The sequence below is a fragment of the Pan paniscus genome, chromosome 16, assembly GCF_029289425.2.
Source record: "Pan paniscus chromosome 16, NHGRI_mPanPan1-v2.0_pri, whole genome shotgun sequence".
Classification (NCBI taxonomy): Eukaryota; Metazoa; Chordata; class Mammalia; order Primates; family Hominidae; genus Pan; species Pan paniscus.
The window spans coordinates 90,098,319-90,110,422 of record NC_073265.2 but is presented as its reverse complement, the minus strand read 5'-3'; the positions used below and the strand labels follow the sequence as shown (position 1 = coordinate 90,110,422).

The 12,104-nt window shown below is 41.8% G+C and overlaps 1 protein-coding gene across 8 annotated transcripts in view; it reads left to right on the top strand.

The window, feature by feature from the left end:
• The window catches only part of CERS3 (ceramide synthase 3), a 146,464-nt gene that overhangs the window by 29,405 nt on the left and 104,955 nt on the right, over positions 1-12,104 (top strand). The window contains exon 5 of one of the 8 annotated variants that reach the window (XM_055098250.3): positions 907-968. The exons of the other annotated variants lie outside the window; for them this stretch is intronic. The gene's annotated coding sequence lies outside the window, so the exon portion shown is untranslated. The remainder of the gene's footprint in view (positions 1-906; positions 969-12,104) is intronic. 8 annotated transcript variants of the gene reach the window in all.

Here is a 12,104-nt window from a genome sequence, read left to right as displayed (position 1 = left end):
CTGAGGAAATCACCCCGCAAAAGACACTATCCCTCAGAAAAGCCACTCCCCCACCAACACTTGGTCAGGGTGACCTAAACCCTGATCAGGGTATTGTAGGAAAGGAGGGACTGCTGGCTGGCCATCTTACCACTTGGAGGCACAGTGCCATCAATGAGGAAATGTAAATAGTGACTGCAGTGTCAATGCCAACAGTATATAGGGCACTTGCCATGTGCCAGGCATTACATTAGGTAACTGAGACACATGATGTACTTTATTTACTCCTGATCTAGAACTTACAAAATAAACATAAATTGTTGTGTCTATTTTTACAGACTGACTTGTCCTAGATCCGTTAGCTATTCAGTGACAGGACTGACCTTCAAACTGGGCTTCCTGACTCCAGAGCCACAGTTCTAAGCTTTCAGGCTCTGTGAGGAATTCAGGGCTTAGAAAACATCGCTTACCCTAAGCCATGTAGTTGGAAAGCGGTGAAAGTGGCATTCAGATTCCCAAACTCCTTTTATTAGCAAGTCGCTAGGTCCTGGGTTCTCACATGTCTTGTCCTGGAAATCCTACTCTTGTTTGCTGAGGTTGGGAGGGAGATCTGGGCATTCTCCCAGGTGAGGCCCATCTTTGGAAAGCTTGGAACCACCTGACATTGCAACACAGCCTCTCCAGGACCTGTCCCTGGGTATTTTACTTAGCACAGTTGGTACCCATTATGTGGGCTTTCCTTACTGCAAGACAGCTGTGAAACCAGTTATCTTTATCCAGTAGTGAGAGAGATGAGAATACAGTGGGGGAGGAGGCTACGAAGCCACAGGAGGTTCTCCCATTTCTCTCTCTGGGGAATCTTTTAAAACTTAGTATTTAATTTTATTGTTTAAACCAGCCTGACATCTGATTCTTTCCTGTACCCAGTAGGTGACGATAATAAGATGAGGTTACTGTATAACGCTTCCCCAGCACATTACAGTGTTCAGGTATGTCTGTATACCTAATCTCCCTTAGTCCCAAGACAGGTCTTTGTGGTAGGTGGAATTAACCCCATTTAACAGGCCAGTAAACAAAGATTCAGAGAGATTGAGTTGCCTGAGATCACTCAGCTATTAAGTGACAGGACTGGCCCTTAAACTGGGTTTCCTGACTGCGGAGCCACTGTTCTCTCGAAAGTTTTTAGGCAAGACTTACAGCTGCTTGTGGTATATGAAGTGCGCATTCACTCATTTTTGTTTGTTATTTTTATTGTGTCCATCAATTGCCAGCTTGCAATCTGTGTAATGGCCTTACCCACCCCTTTCTAACCGGATGAGGTGATGGGAAGCCAGTGCAGCACCCTTGAGTGGCACACAGGACGTCTTTGCAGACACTAAGGCAATCCTTTAGTCTCTCAAATGGGAAAACTCAGACAGAACCAGGTGACTCACCTTAGGCCCTTTGTGACTCACTGGCAGCAGGTTCCCAACTCCTTTGCTCTGCCCTGGACCAGTCACTTGTGCCCGACACTAATAACAGGGTAATTTGTGAGAAATGATGTGTGACTCACCAGGCAGGGGAGGAGAGTTCGCGAAGATGGCCAGTGGAGAGGAGCAAGATGTTTACCAGCAATTGGAAAGGAAATGCTGACAGATGCTCCTTGGATTAACATTTCTCAGTTTTGCAACACCATTGCCTACTTACCCAGCCACCAGCTTACATTTTACATTCCTAAGTGAACAACCAAAAGGTGGGGAGGGGAGTTCTACCTTTGAAAACAGAACTATCAATCTCATAGTGTTCCTCCCCATCACCTTGGACCCCTTTTTTTGAACCCTAAGATTTACATTCTTCTAAGACCTATCTGTTCTGTGACTTTGCTTTACACCCCTCTGACTTCAGTCATACCTGTTTTTCTGCACATTTCTATCCACATTACTATTCTAAGTCAACTTCCTGGCTCACTTCCCTCCCTGGGTCCTGAGTGGGCCTTTGGCAATCTCTGTTGAGGTGATGATCAGGCCAAGATAAGCCCAAGCGGTTTAAGGTGAAGGGGCCTTGGGAGAATTCCATTTTGGTGAGCACTGCCTCCTGGAAAGCCATGTGCTATTGTGTCTATTACCTCCACACTGTAAAGTCATTTTACAGGTAGATTTCAAGAGCCTGTCTTCCTACTGACTAAGGGAGTACACTTTGTATTTTCTCTGAAATTGTTAAAATCCAAAAGATTCCAATAGTTAGCTGTTTGTGTGAGTAAAATGGCTGTGATAAGTTTTTATGTAGGTAACAATCTTGCCTTACTTCAAATCAGTTTAATCCACATATTATCTGTGTCAAGCCATTAGCTTTTGTATATGAAACATTTACTATAAAAATTAGCCTCTTAAAAATATTAATGTGAAACAAATTACCATTTAGACAGGGGGAACTAGGTGTGTATTGGAAAAACACTGGCTTTCCTGGGTTTACTCAGATACAGCAATTTTATTTCCCTGGGACTCAGTTTCTTCATATCTATAGCGCTGGGCTAGATGTTGCATGATTTTTAGAATAAAATTTGCTTTCACTGATTTGAATAATCAAATAAGAAAAGAGTGATAAATTTTCCTAATGTTGAATCAGTGATAACAATATTTTAAAAGTTTAAGCCACCCAGAACTTATCATGTTAGTATATCAATTATTTTTTATGTTTCTTTCAAGTTTTTTTATACCCACACACATACATGTGATATGTATAAAATAGTATCATATAATGAGATCATATTTATCATATAATCATAGTATGATATAACTTTTAATTTGGATTTTACTTTTTAATATGTCATTAGGATTTCTCATGTTGATAAATTTTATAATTTCTAACATTAGCTGGATATTATTATCTGGAGTTAATATTTCAAATGTGCTTAAACATTCTGGTCTTTAAAAAACTAATGTTACTAACATTGAAGTGTTATTTATTAACTGTAGCTTTCAAAAATTGTGTCCAGTTTTATGTTTTATGTATATTCCCAGGTACACTTGAACATTTTAGTGACTCCTAAAATTTATTATCTAGTTTCCAAAAGGATAGTATCATTTGTGTTGCCACCAGTGACAGATGCGTGTAGTAGTTTTACTATATCGTAGTTAGCACTGAATATTATTTTTAAATAACTTCTTCTAACTTAATAAGTGTCAATTAAAGAATTTTAGGACCTGGAAGTTTATTTAGTTCCCTTCCTTAGAAGGGCAATTTCATGGTATTTAATAGTTTGACTCCAATTTATCATTTAACAGACATGAAATAAAGCGATTTACAAGCATTTACCCACTTACTCATTCTAACAACCCTGCAGGGAGGTACAATGATCAACTCCATCTTGTAGATGGGGAAACTGAGGTCATGCTAGTTGTCCATGGGCACATGGCTAGTTAAGTGTCAAAACTAGGCTTTAGACCTGAGGAGCCTGGCTCCAAAGTCCATGTGCTTGACCGCTGTGGTATATGTATTGAGCACTTACTATTTGTACACTTACTGTATGCCAGGTTATGGAACCTTGGGGGATCTGGGGCTCTGGAAAGCCTAGATGAGGATCTTATAGATGCTTAAATGGAGACTTGAGGTGAAGGGGTGAGCAGAGCATTCTAGGCAGAAGGAATGGCCTATGCACATGCCTCAAGGCTAAAAAAAGAACTTTGACAGTAATTCCAGCACTTTGGAAAGCTGAGGTGGAAGGATTGCTTGAGCCCAGGAGTTTGAGACCAGCCTGGGCAATATAGTAAGACCTCGTCACTACTAAAAATGAAAAACTAGCTGGGTGTGGTAGTGCGTGCCTGTGGTCCCAGCTACTTAGGAGGCTGAGGTGGGAGGATTGCTTGAACCCAGAAAGTCAAGGCTTCAGTGAGCCATGATCAGCCTGGGTGACAGAGCAAGATCTTATCTCAAAAAAAGAAAAAAAAAGAAAAGAAAACAAGAACTTTGCCTTTTGCTTTCAAAGATTAGAAAGCAGACCCCTCACAGTTGCAGTATCACAGACTGAGGAGAAGAGGGGCACAGAAGGACTGGAAAAGTAGGCAGGGGTCCAACCGCCCAGGGCCCTCCTGCAAGCATCTCAGTTACAGGAGAGTGCAGGGAGAGGGAAGACAGGGAGCTGCCTCCAGACAGAGGTGGACTCATTTTGGAGAAAAAGCCTCTGACACAACCTTCCCCAAGTGGAGTTTCTTCTGCACACAACAGGAGACAGCAGTAGCTGCCTGGAGCATTTCTAAGAATTAGTTCATTGGCTTGAGATTTAGGTTAGGAAGGGGCTGATAGATGGCAACCTAGACCACAGTATATTGTGGAGTTTTGTTACAGAGCCAAGAGAAACACATCTTGAAGGGAAGACCATGAGGGGAGAGCTCTGGCTCGAAAGGGAACTTGACCCTTTCAGATGCCAAATGTCTAATTGGCATTTTTGAGCTTTATTAGTTTTGCTAGGAAAATATCCCAATTATGTTTAGTAACAGTGAGAAAGTATTGCCCTAGTGGAAAGTGACAGCTGGCTCATGGAGACATTAAATTTTGGAATCAGTGGGAGCAAAAGGGCAGAATCACATCTTCCTGAAACCTCAAGTCATCACCTAATTTATAAGCACAATAAAGTAAAGCAAACTCTACCAACAGTGTTAGGAGGGAAAATGAGGGGGCTCTCCCTTCTCATTTGGACTTCCGAGGCCTTTTTTGACTTGCTCAGAATACCTTCAGCCTTTGATATCTAGTATTAGAGTAAAGCACATAAAGATGGTTGGACTTTTCCACCAAGGCACACTGCATCCAGTCAGGATTAGAGTAATGGGAGATTGGCTAGTAACAACTCTGACGAATATAGGACTAGCAGGTATAAGAAGCAGTCACACCTCTGGGATATTGAGCACCCAAGGAAGAGGCTCCCCACAGGCTGACATGCAGACCCTCTTGAAAGAAGTCTTTATGGTACCAGCGGAACTTGCTGGAAACCAGCCCTCTGGAACTTGCCATAAATCTGCCCTGTAGGGTTCTGGGAGAGCTGCTTGTTAGCAGGTATCTCCCTGGAGGCACGCTGCCGCAACACCCCCAAGGGAGGTGCTGAAATCTGCTGGCAGCTGGGGGTTGCTGGAGCCCTTCACTGTGTGCCCCAGATCTCAAAAGCAAAACCCTTCCTCCCACCATGTTGCTACATGACCCTCTTCTGACAAAGCTTCCTGACCAGCTGGCAAAGGGAAAATATGTAAAGGGATTGGATCCATTTTCCCCGAGCAGGCAAAAAGGATGAATTTGGAGTTGAGAGGCATTAACTTGACAACTGGCCCAAGCTTCAAGAAAGAAGCCCTGTAAGAAGAGCAAAGACTCATGATGCTCCTCTCCAGGGCATGTAACAGAGCATTAATGGAAACCCAGGCTCCCAGTGGACTTACGATGCTCCTCTCCAGGGCATGTAACAGAACATTAATGGAAACCCAGGCTCCCAATGGACTTATGATGCTCCTCTCCAGGGCATGTAACAGAGCATTAATGGAAACCCAGGCTCCCAGTGGACTTACGATGCTCCTCTCCAGGGCATGTAACAGAACATTAATGGAAACCCAGGCTCCCAATGGACTTATGATGCTCCTCTCTAGGGCATGTAACAGAGTATTAATGGAAACCCAGGCTGCCAGTGGACTTACGATGCTCCTCTCCAGGGCATGTAACAGAGTGTTAATGGAAACCCAGGCTGCCAGTGGACTTACGATGCTCCTCTCCAGGGCATGTAACAGAGTATTAATGGAAACCCAGGCTCCCAGTGGACTTACGATGCTCCTCTCTAGCGCATGTAACAGAGTATTAATGGAAACCCAGGCTGCCAGTGGACTTACGATGCTCCTCTCCAGGGCATGTAACAGAACGTTAATGGAAACCCAGGCTCTCAATGGACTTATGATGCTCCTCTCTAGGGCATGTAACAGAGTATTAATGGAAACCCAGGCTGCCAGTGGACGTATGATGGAAAAAGTCCCTGGATTATTTTTTTAATTTGAGTTATAGAAGTTCTTTATATATTCTAGATAAAAGTTCTTTGTGTTGCAGATATTTTCTCCCAGTCTGTAGTGTGGCTTTTTTATTCTCTTAATGTTTCTTTTTTTTTTCTTTGAGATGGAGTCTTGCTCTGTCACGCAGCCTGGAGTGCATTGGTGTAATCTTGGCTCACTACAACCTCCGCCTCCAGGGTTCAAGAAATTCTCCTGCCTCAGCCTCCCAAGTAGCTGGGATTACAGGCACCTTCCACCACGCCCGGGTAATTTTTGTATTTTTAGTAGAGATGCGGTTTCACCATGTTGGTCAGCCTGGTCCTCGAACTCCTGACCTCAGGTGATCCACTCAACTCAGCCTCCCAAAGTGCTGGGATTAGAGGCGTGAGTTACCGTGCCCGACCTTAATGGTATCTTTTGATGAGCAGAAGTCTCCATGTTTTACAGTCTACCTGGAAACAATACAAACCATAGCTCTTGTTTACTGATCTTTTCCATTATTTTCTCTGTATTATTAGAGTCACAGTCTCACCTGTTGTAACAAATAGAACTCAAAATTCAATGACTAAGATAGAAATTCATTTCTCTTGCATGTAACAGTACAGACATGAATGGCCCAGGGCTAATGAGTTAATTGGCTTTAAAAATTGCTCCTGTCCTGTCAGCCACATCTCCAGCTATCAGGAAGGCAGAGAGAAACCAGGACATGCAGCTTGGTCTTTAGGGAGATTACGCAAATCAATTCCACCCCTATGTCATTGACCCAGGCATAGTCACACATGCCACATCTGGGGAGGCTGGAGAATGCTGCCTCATGGAGCGGGCAGCCACATACCAGGTGTAACTGGGGTGGAGGCTGGGGGTGTGTAACTAAAAAGAATAAATGGATACTTGGGAGCATCCTGATACCACTTAATGACATCTTTGAAGTGATACCATATTTTTGTCACAAATATTCTGAATTTTTCTTTTTTTTTGAAACTCTATTATGAATTTCTTCCAGGCTTTAAATTAATATAATTGTTAAATTTTGTATAGGAGAATTCCTTAAAATTATTTTTTGTCTTGTAGTAAGTTAATTGCTCCTCTTCATTACAGTATAGGATATTTTTCTTTTTTTTCTCTCTCTTCAGTTTTTTTACAGTTATAGCCTAAGGCATTCATAATTTTGTTAATGCACTAACTTAGAGACAGTAAATATCCTTCAAGGTTAAGTTGTTCTATCATTTGCATTGTCTTCTTCATGTGAAATGGTACAATTTTAAATGCATTTAGAATTGGAATTTACCATGGGCTTGGTCTTAGCACTGGGCACAGGAGGTGCGTAGCTGCTAATGTTTTCCTTTGTGTTTTATCTTAAAGGCATACTTTTTTTTTTTTTTGGTTGGGTTTGTAGAGCTGGTTCCAAAGAAAGCACAAACAGACTAATGTAGATAAACATGTTTACCTGACCCTTTAACCAAATTTTAAGAATTGTTTTACAACTAATAAAAATGAAGTTGTTTTTAGATAATTAAATCAGATTTTATTATTGGCTGAAGCATCACTCTTTGATTGTTCAAAAATGCATTCTAGCCCCAGTAAGCTTTACATCCATTCATTCAATAAATATTCATTTGGTGTCTACTGTGTGGCCAGCTCTGAGTAGGCAATAGCGAGCAAGACAGAGAAGGTCCTTCTGTTACAGAGCTGACTTTCCCTTCACCAGAGAATGCCGGTCACCTATAACCTAGCTGGTCACCTGACCTTCAAAAGCTCTTGCCAACTCATATCCTCCAACCATAATAATGTTCAGAGATCGCAAATGTGAACTCAAGCGCATCCTTGCACTTTGTCAGTCAGAAAAATACCTTTACTTCAGTTAGACTTGTTTGCCCACCTTGCCATTTCTTGTTCCTGCTGTCTGTCTGAGAGAAACCTTCTGTTCTGTAGAGATAGTTTCTTGTTGCTCTCCTCTATCTGAGAGATATGTTCTGTAGCAATATCTTCTAAACTGGTATGGAATTTACAGTATGAATTGGATGAATAATTACCAGATGTTGTCCAAAGCCTCAGCTTGGATTGGAGTTCTTACATCAGCAAAAGTTAGACTGTCATATTTTTAAATACTTTACAAAAATGTTGCTTCAAATAGTGATAAACTTGTGGCCCAACTGGTTTTATTCCTTCCATCCTAAGTTCGAATGGAATGGCGTCCATCTGAGGAAGTAGCTCAACAGGCTTCATTTACACATTGGGTTCTATACCCACGAGGTTAGAAAAGAATGACCATGAACTCCCTACATTAGCTACATTGTCTTCTTGGAAACTTTTGGCAGCTGAAGTCGAAAATAGGGTTTAAGAATTCCATAGTATTAGCAAAAAACACAGCTGGGGCTGAGATGCCTCATCCGTTACTATTGCTTCCCCCAAAGTACAAAGAAATAAACGCAGGCATTTTTCTTGCAAATATTTCATATTTTAAAAAATAGCCTCAGATTTTTTTATGTAAATAAAATCACAATTTCTTCTGATATTTTTACATGAGTAAAAATTGCAGAACTTAGAGAATGCACACGGGATGAGAAAAAGGGGCCTTGAGTAGCTGAAGAGAGAAAAAGGAACTGAGAATGACCCAGGGGTAAATAAGTACATTTGCTTCCAAGAGAATTCCAAGCAGAGATACTGAGGAGTTGTTAACAGAGTTTATTTTTAAATTGCCAGAAATTGCTAGAATTGGGTCAAATGACTAAAGATGGGAGATGAGCTAAGAACTTAATGTGGGCATCAGTGGGCTCCTGAGACTGATCGAAAAGTGAGTGAGTCAAAATCAAGGTCCTTAAAGGACAGAATCATTGCTGTGAAGGCTCAAGAATTTTTCACAGCAGTGACATGTGGGGTTTTAAAAATACAGATATCTCTCCATTTCAATATTTTGTAAGTGTCCTTTCCATCTGAGTATTGTTGAAGTATTGCGATGCTTACACAGTTGACCCAGCACAAAAGTATTGTTCTACTCACAGTATAGGTGATATGTTTTTTTTCATCTACCAAGCATCTTTTTAAGGCTATTCAGGGAAGCCAGCAGCCTCCTTTACACGGAAAAAAACCACCTTAAGCAGTAACTAAGAGTGTCATTATCAAATTTCCAACAGGAAGAACAAGGGCAAAAATGGGAGAGAAAGAAGAAAAAGAGACAAATGAGCAAATGAGTGCCCACTGTCAGCAAGATGAGGTCAGAGGCTAAACAGGGGGAGAAACTGACAAATGCTGCAGGCTGTGTACTTCTCAGTTATAAATCCTAAAAACAGGTACCTCTGCTACACTTACGGTTCAGACAACCAAATTGGAGTCATCAGTTTCTCTAAAGGAGGGTGTGGAAGATGCTGGATGTATAAGTTGGGGTTCTTGGTTGTAGGCAATAGAATCTACCTCTTTCTTAGTACCTTAAATAAAATACTTCATTGGAGGCAACTCACATCATTGAAGGAAGGCTGATGGACTAGACTTGGATGACAGTGGAAACCAAGGCAGTCAGGAAAGCCAAGAAGCTGAGAGACCGCGACTATCTTTTCCTCAGCAGCAGTCACGGCCGCTGCTGCCTCGGCAGGATGCCATCTGCTGCTGCTGCTGGATAGCATTGTCTGCTCCAGATTCAATCCCAAGAAAAGCATCTGAATGACAAGCTCTAAGGTCAGGCCAATGCCAGCAGATGGAGAATGGCCCCCTTTGGCATTCACAATGGGAAAGGCATCGTACCAACTTCACACATGGTGGCAATTTTCACTGACTACTATGTGGGCTGGATGCTGAGCTGGTGGCATGTCCAAAATGACATGTCCAGTACACTAGGATCAGGTAAATGTGGCTCTGAAAGATCCCAGAGCTTCTGGCTGTGGGTTATCACAGGCTGTGGCCTGAGAGCAGCCATGGCGAGGCCATGAGAATGTGACTTGTTTCTTGCTAACAGTCTGAAGTAGCAGAGAGGATTAGGGAAGAGTGACTGTCACAGTCTTCACTTCCTTTGTGTGTTTAGCCTCTGATCTCATCTTGAGGGAAGATGAGGCTGGCTGGAGGGGTAGCCTGGACCATTAAAGCCCATGCCTAGAGCTGAAATATTGGCTTATGGAGTCTATGACCACCCTTATCTTCAAGGGGCCATCATCTGGGAGAGACACTTCTTCAGGAGAGTTCAATTTTGCTTTTTAAAGCATACTGTTTTTTTCTTCCATAAAGTCATGAAATTTAAAGTCATGCTGAAGTCTGAACCTGGTTATAGTCTTTATTTCTTTTATTTATTTTTCGGGGTTTGTGGATGCAAGCTTGACTCAGGAGAATTTGGGAGGTAAAACTTAAGCACCATAAATGAAGAACAGGCAGCTGCAGCCTGAAATTCAGGATAAGCCATAGATTAAAAGGTGTAAAGGTTAAAAGTTGATGAAGCTGAGAAGGAGGCTTCCTAACTTTCTTATTTTTTTGGAGGTATAATTTACATACCATGCAATTCACCCATTTAACGTGTGCAAAATTCAATATTTTTTAGTATATTTACAGAATTGTGCAACCAACACCACATTCAAATGTTAAACATTTTCACCACCTTAAAAAGAAACCCTGTACCCATCAGAAGCCATTTCTCATTTTCCCTCGTCTGTCCCCACTTCTGCTTTACCTCACTAAGGAGCTACTAACCTAATTTATATCTCTGGACATTTCACGTAAATGGAATCATACAATATGTGGCCTTCTGTGTCTGGCCACTTAGCATCATCTTTTCAAGAGTCATCCATACTGAGCATGAATCTTTTCTATTTTCTTCAGTACATGCCTAGGAGTAGAATTACAAAGTCTTATGGGAACTGTGTATTTAACCATTTGAGAAACCAACAGCCTGTTTTCCATGGCAGTGGCACCTTGTCACATTCCCACCAGCAATGTCTGGTGTGTGTGTGTGTGGGGCGGGGGGGTCCCGATTTCTTCACACCCCGTCAGCACTTGTGATGTGTTGGATGGCAGCTATGGGTGTGAAGGGCATCTCTGGGTATGGGTGTGACTTCCATTTCTCTCATGGCTGAGGCAGAGCATCTTTTCATATGCTTATTGGCCATTTCTATATTGTCTTTGATAAAATGTCTATTCAGATCCTTTGCTCATTTTTAAACTGGATTATTCATCATTTTTTTTCATTGAGTTGTCAGTGTCCTTTACATATTCTAACCACAAGTCCCTTCTCAGATACATGACCTTCAAGGATTTTTTTCCATTCTGTGGGTCATCATTGATGGTGTCCATTTGTCTATTCTTTCTTTTGTTGTTTGCGCTTTTTGGTTGTTGATTGTTTGTTTGTTTGTTTGTTTTGAAACAGGGTCTCTCAGACCCGATGGCTCACAAAGACACCCCATAGGCTCACAGAGGAGCTGGCTACCAAATTCTGTCACTCAGGCTGGAGTGCAGTGGCCCCATTTTGGCTCACTGAAACCTCTGCCTCTGGGCTCAAGCAATCCTCCCACCTCAGTATCCTGAGTAACTGAGATTACAGGCGCATGCCACCATGCCCCATGCCTAGCTAATTTTTGTATTTTTTGTAGAGATGGGATCTCACTATGTTGTCCAAGCTGGTCTTGAATTCCTGGGCTCAGGCAATCCGCCCACCCCAGCCTTCCAGGGTCCTGGATGTATAGGTGTGAGCCATCACACCCAGCCTGCTTGTGCTTTTGATATATAAGAAGGCTTTGCCTAACTCGAGGTCACAAAGATTTACTCCTATATTTTCTTCTAAGAGTTTTACCATTTTAGCCATTATATTTAGATCTGTGCTTTGTTTTCATTTTTGAGTATGATGTGAAGAATGGGTTCTTAATACTTCTGAAGCTGCAATAATTGATGTTTGGTGGCAGCACATGAAGAAAGAGTGAAGAATGTAGATTTATTGTCTTTCTCAGTTTGGACTACATTTTCCAAGAGGTCATCCTCAACTCTTGAGTTCTTTCCATCTTCCCTAAATATTTTTGGCTGTTGAGTATTAAAGTTTCTATGGCTTTCAACAGATCTTAATCCATTGCTTACATGTAATGCACAAGGAATTGTTTAGCATGGTAACCCCTACATAACCATGATAAACTATTTGATTAGTTATATTTCACATGATAC